General features: G+C 41.6%; 1 protein-coding gene across 1 annotated transcript in view; it reads left to right on the top strand.

Annotated features, from left to right (window-relative positions):
* syt17 (synaptotagmin XVII) overlaps positions 1–27,353 on the top strand; it is a 115,820-nt gene that overhangs the window by 13,404 nt on the left and 75,063 nt on the right. Inside the window, exon 3 of the mRNA XM_073060539.1 lies at positions 4,894–4,982. The gene's annotated coding sequence lies outside the window, so the exon portion shown is untranslated. The remainder of the gene's footprint in view (positions 1–4,893; positions 4,983–27,353) is intronic.

The raw sequence follows: 27,353 nt of genomic DNA, 5'->3' as shown, positions 1-27,353 counted from the left end.
TGCTGATGCTTGCTTTATTGTTCTTTATTCTCTCTGCTCATCGGGTGTTGGTCCTTTTTTAAAAATTGGGTTCTATTGGGCTTCTTGTTTGGTGGCTGTCTGTAAGCAGACACATTTCAAGGTTGTATAATTTATACATAGTTTGGTAATAAATGTACCTTGAACTCTTGACTAGTAATAATAATGATGATAATAATAATGATATTAACAACAGGACAATCCATAACCATCCAGATATAATATTTCCAGATAAGCAAGCAAGAACAACTTATTTAATAGACCTATACATTCCACACATAACTTACAGAAATCAATAAGTGAACAACACCGGCAACATGCTGAATTAAAAGAGGAAATTGAAAGACTATGGAAGATTGTCCTGATAGTAATACCTAGAAGTGGTATTATCCCAAAGTCACTACACAAAAGCATTAAGCAATTATGCTTAAAGCTCTAGAACATCATGATACTAAACACCACTAAAATAATAAAAAAGTTTCTAGCAACTGAAAAATACACGTGTTTGGCTATGTCCTTACCTCAGGTTTTAACAGCTTGAGTTGAGAAAAATTAAAAACACAATAATAATAATAATATCATTAAACTGGAAAGGGTGCAGAAAAGTCATGAGGATTCATGACTCTCACAGTTATCTTGACTACATCTCTTCCCACCCTGTAACTTGTAAAAATACTATTCCCTTATCTCAGTTCTTCCATCTCCACTGAATCTGTTCTCTAGATGAGGCTTTTCACTCTAGAACATCTGAGATAGCCTCTTTTTTCCAAGAACAGGATTTCCCATCCACCACCATCGCTGCTGCCCTCACTTGTATTTCCTCCATGTCCCACACAACTCCATAGTGGAGATCGGCTTCCCTTTGTCCTTATGTGCCACCTCATGAGCCTCCGTATCCAGCACATCATTCTCTGCAACTTCCACTGTCAACGTCCCACACCCCACCTCTGCAGGGATTGCTCCCTACATGACTCGCTTGTCCATTCATTCCTCCCCACTGATCTCCCACGTGGCACTTATCCCTGCTAGCATGACAAACGCTGCACATCCTCCCTTAACGCTACTCAGGGCCCAATACTGTCCTTACAGGTGTGGCGATACTTCACCTCTGCGTCTGTCCGGGTTACCTGTTGTGATCGTGTCGCTCCTGCAACACCTCATATTCTGTCTGAGTAGCCTCACCCTAATGGCACGAAGGTTGATTTCTCCAACTTCCAGTAATACCTGCTGCCTCTCTCCTCTCTTTTTCTGTTGCCCTCTCATTCCTTATCTTCTCCTTAACTGCACATCTCCTTCCTCTGGCTTCCCTCCTCCTTCCCTTTCTTCCATGGTCCACTGTCCTCTCCTACCAGATTCCTTCTTCAACCCTTTATCTCTTCAACCTATCTGATGGATGACCATACAGAGGTATAGATAATCATGAAAGACACAGGGAAGGTGCATGGTCATAACTTCTCACTGCAGGAATAGTGGGGTCTATATCCAAAGGACAGAGATTTAAGGTGAGATGGGAAAGATTTAAAAGGGACCAGGGAGGAAACTTTTCCATAAAGAGGGTGGTGGCCATTTGGAAAGAGCTGCTGGCAGAAGCTGCACTGGTGAGGACAATTACAATGTTTAAGAGACATTTACATACAGTAGATAGAAAAGCTTTACAGCAGGGGCTCTCAACCTGGGGTCCGTGGTGTAAAAAAGGTTGGGAACGCCTGGTTCAGGGGGATATGGATATTTTGGTCAGCATAGATAAGTTACACTTGGTTCTATATGATACCTATTTATAACTTTAAAACAGTAAAAAATAATGGTTTAATATGAACATAAAACATGGAACAGTACAGCACAGAAACAGGGCCTTTATATCATGATGTCTGCACTGACCATTATGTCAATTTAAGCTAATTGCATCTGCCAACACGTGGTCCATATGCTTCTAATCGCTGCCTATTCACGTGCCTGTTCATCTAAATTCAAGGCCGCTATTAAGTAATTTAAAGAGGTTCTTTTTAGAATAAACATATTCACATGGATAGATTTTAAGGTTGGTGAAAGGAACAGCAAAGATTCAACTGACTACCTACATGATTTAATTTCAGCAACTGGCTCTGAAACGGAAAGATTTTAAAGAGGAGGATGACTTAGACCAGCAGGCAAGCAGATTGTATTTGCCATTGATGACTCACGAACAAACATATTCCCACAGCTCTGCTGCTGCAGACAGACAGTATCAGAATGACTTATTGTAGATTCATGAAAATCTAATCTCTGTAGTAAATGTAGTGTTGCATGTGGTAATCATGGAACTGTCGTTCTGCTGTATGTTCTAATACTTTCTCAAAGTCAGATTTAGGTTTTGTATCCTTGACTTATACGATGTGAAATTTGTTGTTTTGTGGCAGCAGTACAGCGCAAAGACATAAAATTACTATAAATTACAAAATAAATAAATATTGCAATAAAGGGAGTAACAAAGTAGAGTTCCTGGACCGTTCAGAAATCTGATGTCAGAGAGGAAGAATCTGGTTTTGAATCATCGAGAGTGGGTCTCCAGGCTCCTGTATCTCCTCCTTGATGATTAGTGATGAGAAGATCCTGGGTGGTGAGGGTGCCTAGTGATAAATGTTGCTTTCTTGTGCTCCTTCTTGAAGCTGTCTCTGATGGTGGGAAGGTTTGTGCCAGTGATTGAGCTGGCTGCATCTTTGACCCTCTGCAGTCTCTTGTGATTTTGTGCATTGGAGATTCCATACGAGGCTGTGGTGCCAGCGGTCAGAATGCTCTCCACTATACATCTATAAAAATTTGCAAGAGTCTTCAGTATTATGCCAAATCTCCTCTAGCAACCGGCCCCGTGACTGAAAGATTTTAAAGTGGAGGATGACTTAGACCAGCGGGCAAGCAGATTGTATTTGCCAATGACGACTCATGAAGCAGAGTCACTGGCAAGCCTTCTTCATGACTGCACCTATATGTTGGGTCCAGGATAGATCCTCCAATGTGTTGATACCTGGGAACTTAAAGTTGTTCACCCTCAATGAGGACTGGTGCGTGTTCTCCCTCCTTCCCCTTCCTTAAGTCCACAATTCCTTGGTTTGGCTGATGCTGAGTGCAAGGTTGTTGTGGCCACACCATTCACACAGCTGATCCATCTCGTTCCCGTATGCCTTTTCATCACCAGCTGGACTTCCACCAACGACAGTGACTAACATTGCTTGTTTTATGTTGGGAAGGTGCACCTTACCAGACAATTCCCAATAAGATAAAACAACAAGCAAGGATGTTTTATTCATGGTGGGGGTTTTTTTGCTTAGCCACTTATGGAATGTGGGTGTTGATGACAAGGCTAATAATTAATGTCCTATTGACCTTTGAAAGAGTAGTGATGATCAGTCATCTCGAATTGCAGCAGCCTGCTGGTTATGCAACTTACACACTGCTGAACTTCCAGCAGTATATTCATTGAAACACCGATACATTTCTAGCAAATTATGTTTACGTTCTCTTCCACACTATTGAACTTGGACTATGCTGATCACGCTTTCCAGGTAGTAAACAGATGTGAAGCGGTCCTATAAAGAGAGCTAGCCACTGTATCAGATTAGCATCATATCAAGTCAGTGTGCAGAGACACTTGAACATGTTAACAAATGGCCTGCCTCGCTCTGTCTAGTATTCTCGGGACAAGTGTAAACCGACCAACAGTCCTTAAAGGGATTATTGAGAATTTCCACCAAAATATTAAGTATAAAAAACACTTCCAAGAATGTGGTAAAAAATAAAAAGTCTACAGATGATGCATTACTAAAGCAAAAGGAGAAAACTCACCAGGTCAGGCAGCATCTGTGGAGAGAGAAAGAGAGTTAATGAGAACCTTGGTTCCTGTGTTCACCTCTGACATCTGAAGTAATGCCACTCTTAACTCACACTACAGTCCCTATCAGCCATACTGATCTACAGTCCTTTCACACTACAGAGAACTATTCTGCAGGGAGAAGCCAAAAACAATCTCTACCCACAAGAAGAGTAAAATAAGTCTTTGAAAGCCAGATAAGTTTTGCCCCCTGATTTGGTGGAAATCATCAAAGATCAGTGCCTAAGAACTGGATCGCGTGTCACCACACTTGAATATGATACTCAATTTGATTTCAATGAAAAATACACATTAAAGGAAAATTGGATCTTACAGCAAACTGCAAACGTTTCCGAGATTTTCCTTCTAGGTTTTACCTGCCCAACATTTTCATTGATGAGGAATTAAAGTCACTACTAGTCCTCATGTTGTAAATTGATCTTGGCAATTAAAATACCTTGATTATTAAATGCCCACTGGGTAAATAAATATTCCAAGAATTTTCTTTATTCAGTTGCAAGATAAAGAACTTACTGGCAAGCAACACTTGTTGTTGCCCACCTTAAATGCACCTGAGAAGGTGTTGATAAGCCATCTATCAAATTACTGATGTGTTTACCCCAATTATGATGCTAGCTAGAAGTTTTCAGCTAACACAATGTTTTTTGCCAAATCTTCCCCACCTTCACGTGTGTCTTTGTTGTTGGTTAATGATGACTTTTGCTGCAATTCCATATCATCCAAAGACAATTTCTTGTTTAGCCTCATGCTGAAGACAGCTGCTAACTTAATGTCTACTACCCTGTCTCTGCCTTACTGCAGAAAGCTACCAGGCAAATAAAGAAATCATTAATGCTGTGTTCACGTAATGTTCCTAGTGATCTCATGGTCTTAACTCTCCTCCAGCTGTTCCAGCATCTAAAATTTTTTTAAAATCTGTCCTGTCTATTAAACTAACATGGTTTGCTAGTTAGACAAATGAGGAAGTATCTATCCACCAACTCTGAATTGTTTTGATATTTCTCTAACAGATCTAACTGGTCCACATGACTGCAAGTGGTTGCTCTATAGATGGTCCCTCCCTGATGACGTTCAGCTTTTGAGAATGTGGTCTATCGAGGTTAGTCACTTGATGAGGTGTTTGTTCGCCACGTTACAACATGACTGAGATCCCCATGACACAAAGTCATTACTTATCTGCATTTATCAGAATAACATGCTTAGCTTCTTCTTCTTCTTCTTAGTGGTTCAGGATTGAGAATGACTTGCTTCTATTTTGATGTATGTTTTCTGAAATGGCCAAATGAGGCAAACGTGGACACTACAGACCTTCCTGCATAGGTGGCACAGGGGAGACTTGACAGACGAAGCAGGTGGATAGCTTAACAAGTGGTATTCTCCTTCTGCCATTTATGCAGTACGCCTGTGTGCACACCATGGTTGAGACTCGTGATTTTGAATGTTCTGCAAATTCCCTCTCCAGTTTAAGCTTTCATAGGTTAAAAGTCAGTTACAATGTGTTTATTATTTCAAAGCAGCATGAAGAATACCCAGAAATCTTTTCCTCTGTCTGCTAATCCCTTCCCATGACAGATTTGGAACAAAGAGTCTGCTTTGGGAATCTGGTCAATTCATGCAAATGCCATGGTCCTCCTTATAGAGCTGACTGAGTGAGATTGGGATCTCAATACTGAGGGTGTTGACCTAGGAGAGGAGGTTGAAATTACAAATAAACTCTACTCAGGCTTCCAGCTGGTTACCAAATCTCAATTTTAACCGACATTTCAAAGTTAAACTCTGCCGTTTTCATATGCAAAGATGCCTAGGCATGTCTCGTCTGGTGATGTATATATATGCCCGATATCCATCCCCTCAACTGGTTAGTCCTCATCCAATCAGGATTCCGCTGTCCCACCTTAGTTGTAGTCGAATTCCAGTTCCTACATAGAGCGAGACTTTCTTCTTAAAGTTCTTTTTCTCTAGTTTTATTTCAATGGCTTCCTTCACCAGATGGTTGGGGAAGACTTTGTTGCAGCACAGTAGTTTTGTGCCGTCAAGATCAATCCTTTGGCCATTGCAAATACAGTGTTCTGCTACCACCAGTTTCTCTGGGTAACCCAAATGGATACACCGCCAGTGCTTCTTGATGCGGGTTTCCTGACCAATGGATGTTGCTCTGCATTCACATGGAAGGATCACCAGGGTCCTGAAGAAATACCAGGTTAATGCCATCCACAAACCCTTAAGGAAGCTCAAATCCCAGTTTATGCAGGTGAAAGATGACTGGGCCATGGGATGGCTGGCGTTTACAGGATTCCCTGTGAATGTGGAGCAATGTATATTGCCAGACACAGTAGGAATCCACATCAAGTTGCACAGGAGGTGTATCTGTTTGGATTAACCAGGGAAGAATTTATTCGTCATGAACATTGGGAAAGCACTAGATCCCTTCTCGAGGTTGATATTAGTTCTAAGTTTCTTGAGGTGTTTGGTGTAGATGGTCCAGGACTCATAAGCTTACAGGAGGGTGGCAAACGCCAACTACCTGTTAGATGATAGGTTTTGTGCCAGATCTGTCTTGATTTTCAAACACTGATGACTGCCTTCACAAGTGTGGCTTCCAAGATATGGGAAACGGCCCACATTTTCCTGGGACTGTCTATGAATCTTTATTGATAGAGGCAGTTCTGTGCAAAAAGGATAGGTTGGTAGAGAACTTTTGTTTAATGGTTGTTGCATGTGATGTCCACCCTCCATTACCCCTCAGAGAATGAATTGAGGATTCCTTGCATCTTATTCTCTGAGTTCATACAATATCATTGGCATACTGCAACTCAATTGTTGAGACTGGGCTGACCAAAGTTCTGATATGTTGTTTCCAAAGGCTGGATGGTTTATTTCATTTATTTTTAGTTTTGCTCAGAGATACAGCCTGGAATAAGCCCTTCCAGCCCTATGAGCTGTGCCACCTGCAACCTACCAACTTAACCCAAATCTAATCACAGGACAATTTACAATGACCAATTAACTTTGACCTTTGGACCGTGGGAAGAAAGCAGAGCACCCAGCAGAAACCCACCCATTCTCTGGGAAGGATGTACAAACTCCTTACAGAGGATGCCAGCCATGATTGAACTCTGAACTCCGATGCCCCAAGCTGTAAAGGCATCATGTGAACTGCTACACTACCATGGTGTTTTCCCATTCTCCAATTAAATGAGTAAGGTGATTAAGAACTCACTGTGGAAAAGGAAGGCAAATGTGTTTCTCAAATACAAGAGAATCTTCAGATGCTGGAAGTCCAGAGTAGCACACACAAAATGTTGGTGGAACTCTGCAGGTCAGGCACCATCTATGCAAAGGAATAAAGAGCTGACATTTTGGACCAAGACCCTTCATCGGGGCTGGAGAGGAAGTTTCAGTCTTTATCTTTTCCACCTATCATCTCCTAGCTTCTCTCTTCATCCCTTCTGCTACCCACCTACCTTCCCCCTCACATGGCTTCATCTATCATCTTCCAGCTTGTACTCCTTCCCCTCCTCCTACCTTCTTATTCTGGCTTCTTCCCCCTTCCTTTCCAGTCCTGATGAAGGATCTCATCCCAAAACATCGACTGTTCATTCCTTTCCACAGATGCTGCCTAACCTGCTGAGTTTCTCCAGCAATATATGTGTTTCTGTTTTTGCGCATTCAATTGCCTCATTTGTATCAGACGCATAGTATTAAAGTTGAGGAAATATTGAAAAAGAGATCATTTCCAAAGCAGGCTTGTTCTGGATAGCCTTGTCTTTTGATAATGTTCCAATCTGAACTGGAGTAACACGACAGGTCAAGGAGCTAGTGTGGGACAAAAGGAATTATTGAGGTTTTTGGTCAAAATCATGCATGAGGTCACTTGCTGCTACTTATTCAAGCATCTGAGTCTCTTGTGACTCCATTACTTTTCTGCATAATCTCCTGAGAGACCGAAAGAAACAGATCATTAAAAAAAACGTCTTTTAAGAGTAAAAAAACATTTTGGCCATTTCCTCTGTTGAAGGCAGACAGCTCAGCCTAAATAGACAGCATTACATGATATCAGAGATTATAGCCAATTTTCAGAAAACAGAGATATCTCCTCTTATCAGGAACATGTAATTCCCTTTTAAAGAGCTGTTGTCAATCTGTATTTAGGGACCAGCCCAGAATTCCAGAGTTCAATGATACTCAATAAAAATAAATGCTTCCTGGAAGTTTACCATGGTTTAGCTGAATTATATTTGGTGTTCTTATGCTCTTATTACATTTGTTCATTCACGTTCTCTGATTCTCATATTTTTCAGATCTCTCTCCCTAATTTTCATTACCAGCTTTCTTTGCTGGGATTTCATTACTTTCCGCAGCTTTTGTTATTAAATGGATTATTTTATAGAATTAATCTGAATACAGATCACTGTGATGACAAAAGCTCATACTTCTTTTCCAAAGTAATGCTATAAACCAGAATTCTCAGCATTTTCAAAAGTTAGTTTTTATTTGCTGAGAGATGCAAAAAGGATCTTATTGCTGAAATGTTGGCCCAGAGATATCAAATTACTAATTTTTTTCACATTTTCATTCTTCCTTTTATACTTTCAAACTGTCCCTTATAGATACTGTGATATTTTGATAGTCATTGATAAAATAAGCTACTTTCCAAAAGTAAATTCCATGAAGGAAATGTAGCACTTCTCTAAGTAGTTAATATTGCATAGGAGTAAATCAATTTACAATTAAGAGAGTATTTTTTCAGCCCTTCAGTATCTGTGTTGCAAATCTTAAATGGGAAGGAACAGCCAAAACCTACTCAGTGTCCCTGATACCATATTTGGCATCAAAAAGACTTCACACAGAAATGTTAAGCACATTCATTCATATTCCAAAGCATATACAGTATATGGGGAATATTTTCTTATCACACAGTGAAGATTTTAAATCTGTATTTAATGATAAAGTCAATTTGCACTAGTGCCTAGCAGTAGCACCATAATATTCTCAAATTCGGAACATCTTCACATTCTGTGGACTACTTTTTTTTAAACTGTAGGAAAATAATTTACTTTGTTGTTGTAATTTGCTCTGATATATGATATATGCTCTGACTAAACTGAAAATAAGACAGGTTCTCTATTAAAAGCTAATCCATCCATTTGTTGGAATCCTGGAGGATCTTCTAATTCTTAACATTTTTATTTAACTTTTGAGGTCTATCTCTCAACCACCCTATCCAAAATGAAGTCAGATTAGATATTATAATTTGAAGAATCTTAAACTTTGAGGACTTTATCTTCAAGTTGTCTACGTTTATTCTGAAAGGCATGCTAGGAATTTGAAGGAATTACAGCTCATTGCCCCAGGAGTCATATGGTACAATGATTTAGATGATGGAATTGATGGCTTTGTTGCAAAGTTTGCAGACAATATGACGATAGGTGGAGGGGCAGGTAGTTTTGAGAGGCTACAGAAGGACTTAGATTAGGAGCATGGGCAAAGGAAAGGCAGATGGAATACAATATCGGGAAATGCACTTTGGTAGAAGAAATGAAAGGGTTGACTATTTTCTAAATGGAGAGAAAATTCAAAAAAACTGAGGCACGAAGGGACTTGGGAATCCTTGTGCAGGATTCCCTAAAGGTTAATTTGCAGGTTGAGTCTGTGATGAGGAAGGCAATTGCAATGTTAGCATTCATTTCAAGAGCACTAGAATATAAAGACTAGTATGTTACGTTGAGCCTTTATAAAGCACTGGTGAGGTCTCACTTGGCCTACTGTGAGTAGTTTTGGGCCCCTTAGCTTATAAAGGATGTACTGAAACTGAAGAGGGTTCAGAAGAGGTTCATCAAAATGATTCCTGGATTGAATGGCTTGTCATATGAAAAGCATTTGACAACTGTGGGCTTATATTCACTAGAATTCAGAAGAATGAGGGGTGACCTCATTGAAACCTAACAAATGGTGAATGGCCTTGATATAGTGGATGTGGAAAGGATATTTCCTATGGTGAGAGAATCAAAGACCAGAGGACACAGAATAGAGGGGCATCCTTTTAGAATGAAGGTGAGGAGGAATTACTTTAGCCAGGCAGTGATGAATCTGTGGAATTCTGTGCCACAGGTATCTGTGGAGTTGCCAGATTCTTGATTGGTCAGGACATGAAGGGATACAGGGAGAAGGCAGGAGATTGGAGCTGAAAGGAAAATTGGATCAGCCGTGATGAAATGGTGGAACAGAATGGGCCAAATGGCCTAATTCAGCTCCTATATCTTATGGTCTTTTAGGTGGAAATATTTCAGTAAAGTATTTGCCCCAACATGTTTGCCTGGACTTCCCAGGTAAGAGCTGGAAGAGGTTGAGTGCTTTCTCAGCTATGCTTGTGATCAGGGTTGTGGTGGTGGTAGAAGTGTGCTTTCCCCCAGTTCCTAAAGAAACTATTGGGGACAAACCTCTACAGTGTCTACAGTTGTAACTCAATGCCATGATCATCTATCCTCCATTCCGGCACTTATCACCTGCTGACTTACCTCCAATCATCTTTGCATTCCAAGCTACGCCAGCATCAGGCACACTTGCACCTGATCTTCATTCCTCCAGACCATTTCGTTATAGGATAGGATCTGTTCTGAAAAGGAAGTGTTCAACCAACAGGTGAAAAACCTTTCGAAAAAAATGGCTGCTGTGTATTTAATAATTATTAACCTTTGAGTAATCTTGTATATATCATGAATATTCTTATATAATCTTGAATATTTGAGTAATCTTGGTTGAGTAAGCATTCTTGTTCATTTAAATAATTTATCACCAGTTATATGTATAAGTACATGAATTGCATAGAACTTCATGCCTCACTTAAAGTAAACATGAATTACACCTGTGTTCCTGGTCTCCCATGTCATCCTTTAAATTAGTTTCATGTTTTGAAGTTACAAAATATGATGAAGGCGACCAGATGGTTTTAAAATGAACGTGAGACAACTACCAACCCACTGAAGCGCAGTGAGACGTTCCAGTTACACAGTGAGGAGCAGCAAGTAAAAAAACGCTGTCCAGCAAACTGTTGATTTTAAAAAAAGCAGCAGGAAGTGGAAGAATTTATGGGTTCAAAAAGAGTGAGTACTAGTTGATAATAATCATGAAAAAAATCGGAAATGGCTGGCTACATTGGAAAAATTGATGAGTTTGATCACACAACAGGAAAATGGCTCATGTATACTGAGCTAATTCAACAGTATTTTGAAGCAAATGAAATAGCCAATGAGAAACAAGTACCAATTTTGCTGAGTTCATTGGGCTTAAAGGCATATAGTTTGCTTCAAAGTTCAACTGCTCCAACTGGCCAACAGAAATGAACTTTGTTAATATAATCAAAGTAATGCAGGAACTTTTAGAACCATAACCATTGTCCATGTGGAAGGGGTGTCCACTTCAGCATATGTGGCTGAAATGATGCGATTGTCTGAGCATTGTCAGTACAGTAATGATACTCGAATCAGAGATTGTTTATTTTGTAGAATCTTACAAGAAAGCATTCAAAAATGACTCCCAACTGAAGCACAGATTACATTTAAAAGAACAGTTGAAATTGCTGTTTCAATGGAAGCTGCAGACAGATGAAATTGAGTTGCGGTCAGGAATGAAAGCAAACGCGAACAAAATTGCATTGTCTAAACAGAAACCAGACTGGCCAAACAAATCGTGTTACTGTTGTGACAGGGGCTCACATTCTCTGAACAAATGCAGATTTAAAAGTGAAACTTGCAGAAAATGCTGAAGAGTAAGATACATACAAAAAGCATGCTGGGCAGACAAAAATAAATGGACCGCACAGGGAAGATAAAAAGCTAAAAGGTCAAGTTGCAGTTTCAAAGGGGACACTAACCTACATGCTGTTGATGAAAAACAGGATAATGATGAGAGTGACACAGGACTGTGTAGTCTTGAGGTTTACAGTGTGAAAATTAACAATAGACAAGCAATATGGCTTACATTAGAAATGAACGGCAAATTAATTAAAATGGAATTGGACACCGGTTCAGCTGGTTCAGTGATTCCACAAAATGAGTTTAAGAGGCATTTTAAGATACTAAACTGAACCTTGCAGATATCCAACTAAAAACTTATGTTAGATAAAAGAGAACTCCCGTAGGAATGACATCCATAACAGTGAAATACAACAACCAACAAGTCACATTGAGCTTGTATGTGGTGTAAACTGGGAGACCAGCATTGAGAGGATGTGAGTGCCTGAGACAACTATAACTTGATTGGAGATCTGTTCACCATCTGCATGCCACACCCTCTGCAATGAAAGCAAATTAAGAATGGTACTGGTTGATGCCACAACTCTCTCCATGTTGTACACCATGAATTGTTGCCCAACAGGGGGATAATTAGGTGTTGGTTCCAACCTTTGTGCTCTGTTGGAAAGCACATTGGACCAAGGAAGGACCATGCTGCTTAGTGGAAGCGTGAAAGTGACAGAAGTTCCAGGTCGACTACAGCAACATAGCTGAGAAAGCTTCTGATATGCTAATCAGGCAGTTACTTGCAAAACGTAGCTTGGTTTTAAGCTGGAAGAAAGTTCAAGGAGCTCTTAGGAAAGTTGCAAGCATTTGGCTTTTGTGAGCATTAAGAACCAGAATGTACTCTGCGTGCATTAAGGTTGTTGCATAAACTTCAAGTAGGAGACAAAAAGCTGTTTGTAAAAGTAGGTGAAAGATTGAAGCTCAGCTGGATGAATGGAAGGTCAAAAATAAAGGAGTCAATAGAGATATAAAAATGGAGGATTTGTCAGATGACATTGTGGATGAAGAAACCAAGAAGAGATATCAGATTGTAAAGGGGGCAATAGAAGGATTAAAAAGAGAATTCTCCAGTGAACTAAAACCACCTTCCCAAGATCAGGATACACAATCAGATGAAAAAGGAAGCTCTCCAGAGTTGTCAGAGCCACTTCTCAGAATCAACTCCTGAGGAGGCCCGAGAACTTGAGACTGCTTTATGTCTCGCCTGCTAAGTAAAACACATATTAGATTCAATTCAGAATCACCGCACCTGATTGTACGGATGCTATTGGTTATTCTCATGATCAGTATTAACCAAGCGAAAGCACACATGCAATATTCCATAATTATGCCATGTACAGAGTAAACTCGTGGCGCAATGATAACTTAACAGTGATAAACAATAAACCTACTTTCTTTAAAATACATCTAATAAATGTTTCCCAATATTAAGAAAGCTTAAGACTCACAGATATTGTTGTTTCAAGGGCAAATAAAGAGAGGATGGAAATGGATGCATCTCTCGAGGCCAGAACAGAGAGCATGTTTGTTGGCGTTCAGTGTGCCAAAATTGATCTGTTTACATGGAAAATAAGCGCAGGAAATATTTATTTTGTTTATTTATTGAGATACAGCATAGAATAGGCTCCTTGAATCATGCCGCCCAAGCAATCTCCCAATTTAATCCTAGCTCAATCATGGGACAATTTATAATGACCAATTAACATACCAACCTGTAAGTCTTTGGACTGTGGGAGGAAACCAGAACACTAGGAAGAAACCCACGCTGTCATGGAGAGAACGTACAAACTCCTTAGAGGCAGCAGTGGGAATTGAACTCGGTCGCCTGTACTCTAAAGCGTTGCCACTGTGCCACCCCACTGTCAATCAGATTGGATCAAATTATGTCCGAAACCGAAGCTGAATTGCTCTTAATGTACCATCACGGCTCATGATCACAGAGTGTGGAGACAACACACTAGATGCAATATTAAGCCCTGCAAAGTACCGGAAGTGAAGTTCACATCCCAGAATGTATGAGGACCAAATAAGCCACGCTCCTGGTCAGTAGCTACAGCTGTTAATCTATGTTTTGACTTTTGTTTGCTTGCCTCTGCCCTTTGGTCTCCATAGAAACCTCTGGTTCTTGACCCCATTCTGCTCACTGATACTTTCCCATACTCTGAGTGTCCTGAATACACAATGCACAGCTACCTAGTCTTACCCAAATAGGCAGATCATTATTATCCAACACATTTGCTTAATTTCAGTATCAGGAAAGTGGAGGATGGTTCAACTGATTAGTGGTGTAGTTCAAATTACATTAAAGATTAATTATTGAAGCAGACTGTTCTTTGATGGGGCTTTTAAATCAGCATAGAGATTTGATTTGTGTGAATTATTATGATTGCTAATTCAGTATGATAAAATATATTACTAGTTAGCATAATAGTTAATATAATATATTGTTCCATTATTGGTTAGTGTTACCAGTATTTGCTGCTAACTGCATTAATGGCTAATATCCTGTAACTAAACACTAACAGAAACAAACGAATAGCCTTGATTTTAAGAAACAATTTTAAAAAAAAATTTTGGAAAATATAAGCATTTGATTTATTCATTATTAAAATCTTGCGGCTGGGTTTCAGACACACTTCTTTACAAGAGAAGTATTCTATAGTAGATTTGCGTGCAATATGTTCTATAGGGAGGTGCCGGTAATCATACGCAAAAATGTAGACAGATCAGACTTTGAGCAAACCCAACGGGAAATGGCTAGAACACACAAAATGATGGAGGAAATCAGCAAGCATCAATGGACAGGAATAAGAAGTTGGTGTTTCGGGCTGACACCCTTCATCAGAACAGGAAAGGAGGGGGTGCTGCCTTTGAATAGTGTGTATGCCAGCCTGTGTATTTTACTGCCACAATTCTGTTTGTGTCCTACAGTCTAATGTGACAAGAGTTTATTATCCCAGTTCAGTTAAGAAGACAAAGCAGTCTTTTTACCCGTACTACAACTGTATAAAAATAAAATGAAAAAGTGGAGGTCCTGATGAAGTGTTTTGGCCCAAAACGTCAGCTGTCTTACTTTTCTTTTTCAATCTTTTTATTGATTTAAAAAAATAAGGATAAATACAAATCAGAGGAGAGGTTAGCTCAAATACATATTTCAATAATAGTGCAAACAAAGAAAGGAATATACACTGTCAAAATCATATATAGTATTAAGCTAACATGAAGAAAAAAAACCACATCTCCTCTTAACAGTTCATAGAAAAAAAGACTCAAAATTTCTGTTATTGAGAAAAAAAACCCACTAAACTAACCTAAAACAAAGAAAGGGGGACTGGGCAGTCCATTTTGAGGATACAGTTAAAAAAAAAGGGAAAAAAACCCTTCTGGTCAAATCTAAAACTTCACGGAGAAGAAAAAAAATTAACTGAAAAAGTAAAAAGAATTAGATCATATGAAAATATTGAATAAAAGGTCACCAAGATGGCTCAAATTTAAAAGATGTATCAAACATCCGACTCCTAATTTTCTCCAAACTTAAACATGACATAATGGAGGACAGCCAAAATAAAACAGTGGGTGGATTGGGATCCTTCCAGTACAATAGAATAGCTCTCCTAGCCAATAATGTTGAGAAAGCAATCATGCATTGAGCGGAAGCAGGAACATTTCCTGCTTCCGTTGGAATAATCCCAAAGATTGCCATAAATGAATTAGGTTGTAGGTCCAAACCTATGACTTTTGATAACGTTCTAAAAATATCTCTCCAAAAATTACTTAACTTTATGCAAGACTAAAACATATGAGTTAAGGTAGCCACCTCAGTGTTGCATCTATCACAGGTAGGATTTACAGGTAGTCCCCGAGTTATGAACATCTGACCTACAGACAACTTGTACTTACAAACCGAGGAAGGTGAACACAGTCCGCCATTTTAAGTCGGATCGCGACGCCGTCCGCCATTTTAAGTCATTGCCATTGACACTGTGTTGAGTGTGTAACTTTGTATTTGGCTTAAATTTTTCTTAGCAAGGTTCACCCTGACCCCACCCCCCCCCCCCCCCCCCCCCGTTCCGGTCGGCTGGTGGCGCAGTAAGATCAGCGCCAGGCTCAAGAATGGAGGTTCCCGAGTTCAATCCAGTGACAGACTGCTCCCGTGCCGGGTTGATGTCGATCCAGTGACTCCTGTACCATCCGTGCCAGGTTGATGTTGAGCTCGCAACTTGACCTCATAAAAAAAAACACTGCCACCTCCAGTTTAAATTCCCACGCGCGGAATATTGTGGAGGATCAAATACCCAAACCCAGCACAGCCCTCACTTGTCCCATTTAGCCTGTCTCAGTGCGGTGGACTTTAGGTCCCAGCGGACCTCGGGAGCTGGCACAGCTCTGGACCTGCCGCCCGCAGTGTTTCTGTTCCATTGACAGGAAGCAATCGCGATTGAAAATAAAGTGGAAATAATAAAGTGTTTGGAAAGAGGTGAAATGCCATCGATCATTGGAAAAGTGTTAGGCTACAGTTGGTCAGCGATCGGAACAATTTTAAAGGATAAAGGATAAAGTGAGAATAATGGAGCATGTGAAAGGCCCTGCCCTGGTGAAAGCTACAATTATTACTAAGCAATGCTGTGGTTTAATTATTGGAATACATATGTTTCTTAAGTGTTTTATATGCATAGAAAGGTAAAATATATACTATATACTAAGACAAATGTTTGACTAACTGACGCTAAATAATATCGGATGTACTTATTCTGACTTGCGTACAAATCTGACTTAAAGATGGACTCAGGAACATAACTTGTTCGTAACCCGGGGACTGCCTGTATATTAGAAAAAATGTGCGCTAGTTTATCTTTTGACATATGTGCCCTATGCACTACCTTGAACTGAATCAAGGAGTAACAGATGCAGATAGATGAATTGTTAACTAAATGACAAATTTTATTCCACTGATTATCTGAAAATGACTCTTGAAGTTCCAATTCATAAGCACGTTTAACCTTATCATTAGACATCATTTGTAAATTCAATAGCTGTTTATATATAATGGCTATCAATCCTTTTTGAAATGGATTAAGCTGAAAGATAACATCTATCATATTTGGTAAATGAGCAAATGGGTAATTCGGTAACAAATCGCGTAAAAAATTCCTGACTTGTAAATATCTTAAAAATTGTGCATTAGATAAATCATATTTGTCCACTAGCTGTGAAAAAGACATTAAACAATCCTCTAAAAACAAACCTAAAAAAGTTTTTATTCCCTTTGTTTTCCATGTTAAAAAGGCCTTATCTAAAATTCATGGTTTAAAAAAAGTTAAGATAGATATTACTAGAAAGAACAAAATTACTTAAGTCAAAAAATCTGCGAAACTGAAACCAAATCTTTAATAGATAGATAGATAGATAGATAGATAGATAGATAGATACTTTATTCATCCCCATGGGGAAATTCAACTTTTTTCCAATGTCCCATACACTTGTTGTAGCAAAACTAATTACATACAATACTTAACTCAGTAAAAAAATATGATATGCATCTAAATCACTATCTCAAAAAGCATTAATAATAGCTTTTAAAAAGTTCTTAAGTCCTGGCGGTAGAATTGTAAAGCCTAATGGCATTGGGGAGTATTGACCTCTTCATCCTGTCTGAGGAGCATTGCATCGATAGTAACCTGTCGCTGAAACTGCTTCTCTGTCTCTGGATGGTGCTATGTAGAGGATGTTCAGAGTTATCCATAATTGACCGTAGCCTACCGATGTTAAACTCTCCAGTACTTTGCCCACGACAGAGCCCGCCTTCCTTACCAGCTTATTAAGACATGAGGCGTCCCTCTTCTTAATGCTTCCTCCCCAACACGCCACCACAAAGAAGAGGGCGCTCTCCACAACTGACCTATAGAACATCTTCAGCATCTCACTACAGACATTGAATGACGCCAACCTTCTTAGGAAGTACAGTCGACTCTGTGCCTTCCTGCACAAGGCATCTGTGTTGGCAGTCCAGTCTAGCTTCTCATCTAACTGTACTTCCAGATACTTGTAGGTCTTAACCTGCTCCACACATTCTCCATTAATGATCACTGGCTCCATATGAGGCCTAGATCTCCTAAAGTCCACCACCATCTCCTTGGTCTTGGTGATATTGAGACGCAGGTAGTTTGAGTTGCACCATATCACAAAGTCCTGTATCAGTTTCCTATACTCCTCCTCCTGTCCATTCCTGACACACCCCACTATGGCCGTGTCATCAGCGAACTTCTGCACATGGCAGGACTCCAAGTTATATTGGAAGTCTGATGTGCACAGGGTGAACAGGACCGGAGAGAGTACGGTTCCCTGCGGCGCCCCTGTGCTGCTGACCACCGTGTCAGACCTACAGTCTCCCAACCGCACATACTGAGGTCTATCTGTCAAGTAGTCCACTATCCAATCCACCATGTGAGAGTCTACTCCCATCTCCGTTAGTTTGTGCCTTAAGATCTTGGGCTGGATGGTGTTAAAGGCACTAGAGAAGTCAAGGAATGTAATCCTCACAGCACAACTGACCCCATCTAGGTGAGAGAGTGATTTGTGCAGCAAATACGTAATAGCATCCTCCACTCCCACCTTCTCCTTATACGCAAACTGAAGAGGATCCTGGGTGTGCCTGGTTTGTGGCCTCAGATACTGTATTATCAGCCGCTCCATGGTCTTCATCACGTGCGACGTCAAGGCAACAGGTCTGAAGTCATTCAACTCCTTTGGTTGTGGTTTCTTCGGTACCGGGACAATACAGGATGTTTTCCACTGTCTGGGTACTCTTCTCTGCTCCAGGCTCATGTTGAAGATGCGCTGTAGTGGTTCTCCCAGCTCAGTCGCACAGGCCCTCAGTAATCGTGGGGAAACTCCATCCGGTCCAGCCGCCTTGCTGGTACAGATCTTCCTCGGTTGACCTTCCACCTGTGCAGCCGTAATCCTGGGCGTGGGCAAGGTCTCCTGTGAGTGGCTATTTTCCTGTGAGGGAAGTAAGCCTGGTGTGGATTAACAATGGGACTAAGATTTTGTCTACCAGTCCTAGAAAAGTCAGCTGTCTACTCACCCTCCATAGATGCTGCCTGAACTGCTGAGATCCCCCGTCATATTTTGTGTTGCTTTAGTTTGCAATAGGTACATTTAATGTCTGAGAAATGTATACAATATACATCCTGAAATTCTTTTTCATTGTAAACATCCACAAAAACAGAGAAGTACCTCAAGGAATGAATGACAATTAAATGTTAGAACCCCAAATCCCCCCTGCTTCCCCCTCCCACGCATAAGCACATAAGTATCAGCAAAGCGACGACCCCCCACCAGCAAAAAAAAAAGCATTGGTGCCCCCCACTGAGCACTCAAGCGTGCAGCAAAGCATCAATAAAGACACAGACTTGCAGTACCCCAAAGACCACTGGTTTACCCGGTGTTCGACATACCACAGACTCTCTCTCTCCCCAATAAGAGAAAAAGAGGAGTTCCTGTTTCACAGTGAGGGGAGACGTTTCAAAACAACTCACTGATTTATGGTGTTAAAAGTCTGTTGCGTCATTTTTTCCGAGCTCTGTGCCGAAAGAAGATGGGTCTTCAGACACACAGCCAGCAGCCAGCTCGCTTCTTTTGATCTTCCATGTACTCCCACAACACATCAGGTGGCGGCACCGACTTCGAATCCACCCGCCCCCAGAGCCACGAAAATCCGGCACCCCTGAAGGCGCACTAGTCTTCCAGGCCACGCCTTCGAGATTTTGAAAAGCGGCCCGTCGTGAGGCACCGAGAGCGGGTCCCAATTCCGCAAAGAACCAAGGTCAGCCTGTAACTCCAGGTCAGGGTCTTCAAAAGAACCCTGAATAGGGAAAAAAAAGAGATATTAAAGATAAAAATAGAGCTGTTTCCGAAGATGCAAGCAAAGGAGTTGCCGTTAGGTGCCAACATCCTAAGCTCCTCCCTTCAACATTTGTAGAGTATCTTGTGTTTATAAAAAAGTGAAGCCGGCAAAGTGAAGGGCAATCATTCAGCCCTTCAAATCTGCCCTTGTGGTCTAAGGATGAGACAACATTTCCAGAAGCCACTAAAAATTCAAAGAGGAAGGTGTGCCTGAATGTTAAGAGAAAAGAATTAAGTAGGCAAAGAGGTGAGGAGGAGGGGTGGTGAACTGAGGGTCTCCAGGTGAGATAAAGGAAATCAGGTGTACTGAAGGTTTTAGATGGGATACACAGAAAACCAGGTTGCAGCATTTGTTATATTTACTTATTGGGGCAGTTCCTCACCCAGACACTGGCCTAATAGAGAAGCTTCACCCTAATCTAGTAGGGAGCACCCTGGAGCTGGTTTCCAGAGCAAGCAGGTCTTTTCCACCAGTTACATCATTCAATTCCGACCACTATGAAGGCAGGAAAACACTCCTCTATAAAAGGTCTAAAATAATACTGTAATGAAGTAATACTGAAAGTGTTGTGCAGTATACGGAATAAGGCAGATGAACTTGCAGCACAGTTGCAGATTGGCAGGTATGATGTTGCAGGCATCACTGAATCGTGGCTGAAAGAAGGTTACAGCTGGGAGCGTCATGTCCAAGAATATATGTTGTATTGAAAGGAAGGTGGGGGGGGGGGGGGGGAGAGGCATTGCTCTGTTGGTAAAAATGAAGTCAATTCATTAGGTGTTGAATCATTGTGGCTAGAGCTAAGGAACTGCAAGGATAAAACGACCCTGATGGGAGTTGTATACAAACCCCAAACAGTAGTAAGGATGTGGCTTACAAATTACAACAGGAGATGGAAAACGCATGCTAAAAGGGCAACTTTACAATTGTCATATGCAGGCAGATTTGGAAAATCAGGTTGGTGCTGGATTCCAAGAGGGGAATTTCTAGAGTACCTATAAGATGTCTTTTTAGAGTGGCTTATGTTAAGCCCACTAGAGGATCAGCTATTCTGGGTTGGGTGTTGTGCAATGGACCAGAATTGATTAGAGAGCTTAAGATACAAGTACCCTGAGGGGAAAGTGATCATAATATGATCAAATTCACCCTGAAATTTGAAAAGGAGAAGCTAAAGTCAGATGTATCAGTATTACAGTGGAGTAAAGGGACTTAGAGGCATGAGAGAGGAGCTGGCCAGAATTGATTGGAAAAGAACACTGGCAGTGATGATGGCAGAGCAGCAATGGCTGAAATTTCTGGAACCAATTGGAAGGCACAGAATATATACATCCCAAAGAGGAAGAATTATTCTAAAGGAAAGATGACACAACAGTGGCTAACAAGAGAAGTCAAAGTGAATATAAAAGCCAAAGGGAGAGCATATAATAGAACAAAAATTAGTGGGAAGTTAGAGGACTGGGAAGCTTTTATAAACCAACAGAAGGCAACTAAAAGAGTCATTATGAATGTAAAGATGGAATAGGAAAGCAAGCCAAAAGTTTCTTCAGATACCAAAAGTGTAAAAGAGAGGCAAGAGTAGATATTGGACTGCAGGAAAACTGATGCTGGAGAGGTAGTAATGGGGGACAACAAAATGGCAGACAAATCGAATAAGTATTTTGCATCCATCTTCACGGTGGAAGACTCTAGCAGTATGGTGGAACTTCCAGGTGATGGGGTCATGAAGTGTGTGAAATTGCCTTAACTAGAGAGAAGGTTCTTGTGAACTGGAAAGGTCTGAAGGTAGATAAGTCAATTGGACCAGGTGGTGTACACCCCAGAGTTGTGAAAGAGGTGGCTGAAGAGATCGTGGAGGCATTAGTAATGATCTTTCAAGAATCACTAGATTCTGGAATGGTTGTAAAAGGACTGCTGATTGCAAACATCACTCCACCATTTAAGAAGGGAGATAGACAGAAGAAAGGAAACTGTAGGCCAGTTAGTCTGACCTCAGTGGTTGGGAAGATGTTGGAGTTGAATGATAAGGATGAGGTCTCAGGGTACTTGGAGGCACGTGATAAAATAGCCTGTAGTCAGCATGGTTTTCTCAAGGGAAAATCTTGCCTGACAAATCTGCTGGAATTCTTTGAAGTAGTAACAAGCAGTATAGAGTAAGGAGATGTTGTGTACTTGGATTTTCAGAAGGCCTTTGACAAGATGCCACACATGAGGCTGCTTAACAAGCTATGAGCCAATGGTATTACATGAAAGATTCCAGCATGGATAAAGCAGTGGATGATTTGCAGGAGACAAAGAGTGGGAATACAGGGAGCCTTGTCTGCCAGTGACTAGTGGTGTTCAGGGGTCTGTGTTGAGACCAACTTTTTTTGTTATATATCAATGATTTGGATGATGGAATTGATGGCATTGTTACAAAGTTTCCAGACGTTATGAAGATAGGTGGAAGAGCAGGTAGTTTTGAGAGGCTACAGAGGAATTAGACAGATTAGGAGAATGGGCAATGAAATGGTAGATGGAATACAGTGTCGGGAAGCATATGGTCATGCTCTTTGATAGAAGGAATGAAAGGTTGACAATTTTGTAAATGGAGAGAAAAACTGAGGTGCAAAGGGACTTGGGAGTCCTTGAGTAGAATTTTCTAAAGGTTAGTGTACAGATTGAGTCTGTGGTGAGAAAGGCAAATGCAATGTTAGCATCCATTTCAAGTGGACTAGAATATAAAAGCAAGGATTTAATGTTGGGACTTTATGAAGTACTAGTGAGGCCTCACTTGGAGTATTGCGAGCAGTTCTGGGCCCCTAATCTCAGAAAAAAATTGCTGAAACTGGGGATGGTTCAAAGGAGGTTCTTTAAAATGATTCCTGGATTGAATGTCTTATCATATGAGGAGTGTTTGATGGTTCTGGGCCTATATTCGCTGGAATTCAGAAAATGAGGACAGACCTCATTGAAACTTATTGAATGGTGAAAGGCCTTAATAGAGTGGATATGGAGAGGGTATTTCCTATGGTGGGTGAGTCTAAGACCAGAGGACATAGCCTCAGAATAGAGGGCTATCCTTTTAGAACGGAGATGAGGAGGAATTTCTTTAGCCAGAGAGTGGTGAATCTCTGGAATTTTTTGCCACAGGCAGCTGTGGAGGCCAAGTCTTTGTGTATAGTTAAGGCAGAGATTGATAGATTCTTGAATGGTCAGGGCATGAAGGGATATGGTGAGAAGGCAAATAATTGGGGCTCAGAGGAAATTGGATCAGCCCTGATGAAAGGGCAGTGTAGACTCAATGGGCCAAATGGCCTAATTCTGCTCCTATATCTTATAGTTGTATGGTCATGGTCTAAAGGCATTAATTTCTCCTTGAAACTGTTTTTGCATCCCTTCACTTGCCACACTTCCATACGCTGGGAAGAACCATCTAACATTATAAAACCTATACTGCTGGTTATATCAGAACTTATCAGACTCAGTAAAATGTTTAAATTGTCAAACCGATCTGCTTCCAAACAAAATCCTGGAAAGTGATTGGGTACCTATCTCTTGTCCTCTCTCAGGTTAATCTGAAGGTTGAGAGGTTGGAGATGGCTTGATATCAGCTTTCACTTTTGTTTTTGGAATTTTCAGTGCGACGACTCCAATTTGCAGAAGTCACTTCTGAATGTATATTTCTGCCTCGGGGCATTTTCACCGAGTTGCTCTGATAACCTGTGAGGAAGATACCAGAGCTGCCTTTAAATCAGCCCTTTCTCACACCCCTGTGAAAGGGCAGTGAACTCTCTGGCTGTACATGGACCAACCACTCTGAGTTCCTCTTTGGCTTGACATGCCTTTCTCTCTCCCCTTCAGCTCTGCCAAAGACAAACATCCAATTAAAGTACCTTAATGTTTCCTAATACCTATGGTTTTTGATTATTTACACTTGCATCTGCTGAGTTTGTCTCTGCCCTTAGCTCTTTCATCTCCCTTATTCTCTTCCAGAAATCTGAAATCAAAATGGAGCAAGTTGAAAATATTAGGTTAGGTAGAATCCATAGAAACAGCATACTTCTCCAAACAACAACACACACAAAACGCTGGTGGAACGCAGCAGGCCAGGCAGCATCTATAGGAAGAAGCGCTGGGCCGAGACCCTTTGTCAGGACTAACCAAAAGGAAAGATAGTAAGAGATTTGAAAGTAGTGGGGGGAGGGGGAAATGCGAAATGATAGGAGAAGACCAGAGGGGGTGGGATGAAGCTAAGAGCTGGAAAGGTGATTGGCGAAAGTGATACAGAGCTGGAGAAGGGAAAGGATCATGGGACGGGAGGCCTCAGGAGAAAGAAAGGGGGGGGGGGGAAGCACCAGAGGGAGATGGAGAACAGGCAAACAACTAAATATGTCAGGGATGGGGTAAGAAGGGGAGGAGGGGCATTAACGGAAGTTAGAGAAGTCAATGTTCATGCCATCAGGTTGGAGGCTACCTAGCCGGTATATAAGGTGTTGTTCCTCCAACCTGAGTTTGGATTCATCTTGACAGTAGAGGAGGCCATGGATAGACATATCAGAATGGGAATGGGACGTGGAATTAAAATGTGTGGCCACTGGGAGATCCTGCTTTCTCTGGCGGACCGAGCGTAGGTGTTCAGTGAAACGGTTTCCTAGTCTGCGTTGAGTCTCACCAATATATAAAAGGCCACACCGGGAGCACCGGACGCAGTATACCACACCAGCCGACTCACAGGTGAAGTGTCGCCTCACCTGGAAGGACTGTCTGGGGCCCTGAATGGTGGTGAGGGAGGAAGTGTAAGGGCAGGTGTAGCACTTGTTCCGTTTACAAGGATAAGTGCCAGGAGGGAGATCGGTGGGAAGGGATGGGGGGACGAGTAGAGAAGGGAGTCACGTAGGGAGCGATCCCTGCGAAAAGCAGAAAGAGCAGGGGAGGGAAAAATCTGTTTGGTAGTGGGATCCCATTGGAGGTGGCGGAAGATACGGAGAATTATACGTTGGACCTGGAGGCTGGTGGGGTGGTAGGTAAGGACAAGGGGAACCCTATCCCAAGTGGGGTGGTGGGTGGATGGGGTGAGGGCAGATGTGCGGGAAATGGGAGAGATGCGTTTGACAGCAGAGTTGATGGTGGACGAAGGAAAGCCCCTTTGTTTAAAAAAGGAAGACATCTCCTTTGTCCTGGAATGAAAAGCCTCATCCTGAGAGCAGATGCGGCGGAGACGGAGGAATTGTGAGAAGGGGATAGCATTTTTGCAAGAGACGGGGTGGGAAGAGGAATAGTCCAGGTAGCTGTGAGAGTCTGTAGGCTTATAGTAGATATCAGTAGATAGGCCGTCTCCAGAGATGGAGACAGAAAGATCAAGAAAGGGGAGGGAGGTGTCGGAAATGGACCAGGTAAATTTGAGCACAGGGTGAAAGTTGGAGGCAAAGCTAATGAAGTCGACGAGCTCAGTATGCGTGCAGGAGGCAGCGCCAATGCAGTCGTCGATGTAGCGAAGGAAAAGAGGGGGATGGATACCGGTATAGATTTGAAACATGGACTGTTCCACAAAGCCAACAAAAAGGCAGGCATAACTGGGACCCATGCGGGTGCCCATGGCTACACCCTTGGTTTGGAGGAAGTGGGAGGAGCCAAAGGAGAAATTATTGAGAGTAAGAACTAATTCCGCTAGACGGAGGAGAGTGGTGGTAGAGGGGAATTGGTTAGGTCTGGAATCCAAAAAAAAGCGAAGAGCTTCGAGACCATCTCGGTGGGGGATGGAGGTATATAGGGACTGGACGTCCATGGTGAAAATAAGACGGCGGGGGCCAGGGAACTTAAAATCATTGAAAAAATTCAAAGCATGAGAAGTGTCACGAACATAGGTGGGAAGAGATTGAACAAGGGGGGATAAGACAGTGTCAAGGTATGCAGAAATGAGTTCAGTGGGGCAGGAGCAAGCTGAGACAATAGGTCTACCTGGACAGGCAGGTTTGTGGATCTTGGGTAGGAGGTAGAAACGGGAAGTGCGGGGTGTGGGAACTATGAGGTTGGTGGCAGTGGATGGGAGATCCCCAGAGCTGATAAGGTTGGTGATGGTATAGGAGACAATGGCCTGGTGCTCCTTAGTGGGGTCATGATCAAGGGGTAAATAAGAGGAGGTATCAGAGAGTTGTCGCTGTGCCTCGGCCAGGTAGAGGTCGGTACGCCAGACAACAACAGCTCCCCCCTTATCAGCAGGTTTTATAGTGAGGTTGGGATTTCTCCAACTTCTTTTTCATTGACCAAAATGCAAATTCTGTTTCCCTCTGCACAGAGACTGCCTGGCTTGCTGAATAGTTCCAACATTCTCTGTTAATCCTTACTTATGGAGTTCACAAGGAATTAGCTTATTTTTGACTGAATTGACAGAACTAGCCTTCAAATCATTTGAATGGATTATCACTTATGACAATTTTCAGATTTTTTCATGGTTTTAAATAATCAGATTTTGCTGCCAGCTATCACAGCTGCCTTTGCCAGGAAACCAAATTGGCAGGAGGCAGAAATTCACAAGCAGTAAGCAGTAAGATAGTCTTCTATGGAATTTCATTTTGATCTTCTAAACGTTTTGTCAAAGGCTTGTGAAAAACAATGGGTAACTAAGTCTGTGATCTCAAGATATTGGGGACAATATCCCAATTTTTTTATTCAATGTATATGCTGTTGGCAATAGCCTGGTTTGGCTGATATTTGATTGGTATTTGAGTTGATTGATAGCTCTAGCCTCTTGAAGTTGATCTTTATAAGTTGTCCACATATTTCAGCGAACCTAGACATTAACGGGTAGAGTAGGATTATCCTTTAATAACCCACTGAAAATTTGATAAGATAAAGGTCTAGAAGTGGGCAGCAGAGGGTGAGGTTTGCTACTTTCCCTCTTAGCTTTGATCACCTTCCACCTCTTTTATCTACTCAGTGATTGATGATGGAGAAGCTCTTGAAGTAATGCACAATGCCTGCCTCTTGTTCTTTCTATCTCCATCAGATGAGGAGCTGCACTAGCTCCTCAGCCGTGGCAGTGAGTCCCCAAAGAACATCCTGTTCAGGGTACTGGACGAAAGTTTAGGAGAGATATCAGAGGCTTTTTTTTTTACCACAGTGAGTGCAGCGTACCCGGAACACACTTTCGGGGCTGGTGGTAGAGAATGATACATTAGGAGCATTTAAGAGACTGTTGGATGTCAGAAAGATGGCGGGTTATGGGCTGTGTACAAGGGAAGTGTGATATTGATTGTGAAATAGGCTCATATAGATCAGCACAAGGAAGACATGGGAGCAGAATTAGACCGCTCAGATCATCGTGCACGCTCTGCCTTACTTTCACGGCCGATTTTATTTTCCCCTCACAACCCCACTCTCCTCCATTTCCCCTGTAACCTTTAATGCTGTTACTATTCAAACACTGATCAACCTCTGCTTTAAATATACCCACTGACCTGGCCTCCATAGCCGTGTATGGCAACGAATACCATGGATTCACCACTGTCTAGATAAACAAGTGCCTCCTCATTTCTCCACTAAAGGAATGTCCTTCTATTCTGAGTATGTGCCCTCTGGTCCTAGACTCCCTTAGACTATTTGAAAAATCCTCTGCACATCTGCCCTATTTAAGCCTTTTAATATTTGCTAAATTTCAATAAGGTCCCTCTCATTCTTCTAAACTACAGTGAGTACAGACCCAGAACTCAATAAGTATACTGCTTTGGATATTGTTCTGTGTGGGGGGCTTGGGGGGGGGGGGGGAGAAATGACCTACCAGGGGAAAGCC

Source organism: Hemitrygon akajei, chromosome 11, assembly GCF_048418815.1.
Source record: "Hemitrygon akajei chromosome 11, sHemAka1.3, whole genome shotgun sequence".
Lineage (NCBI taxonomy): Eukaryota > Metazoa > Chordata > Chondrichthyes > Myliobatiformes > Dasyatidae > Hemitrygon > Hemitrygon akajei.
The sequence above is the reverse complement of the archived record's forward strand: the minus strand, read 5'-3'. Positions and strand labels throughout refer to the sequence as shown.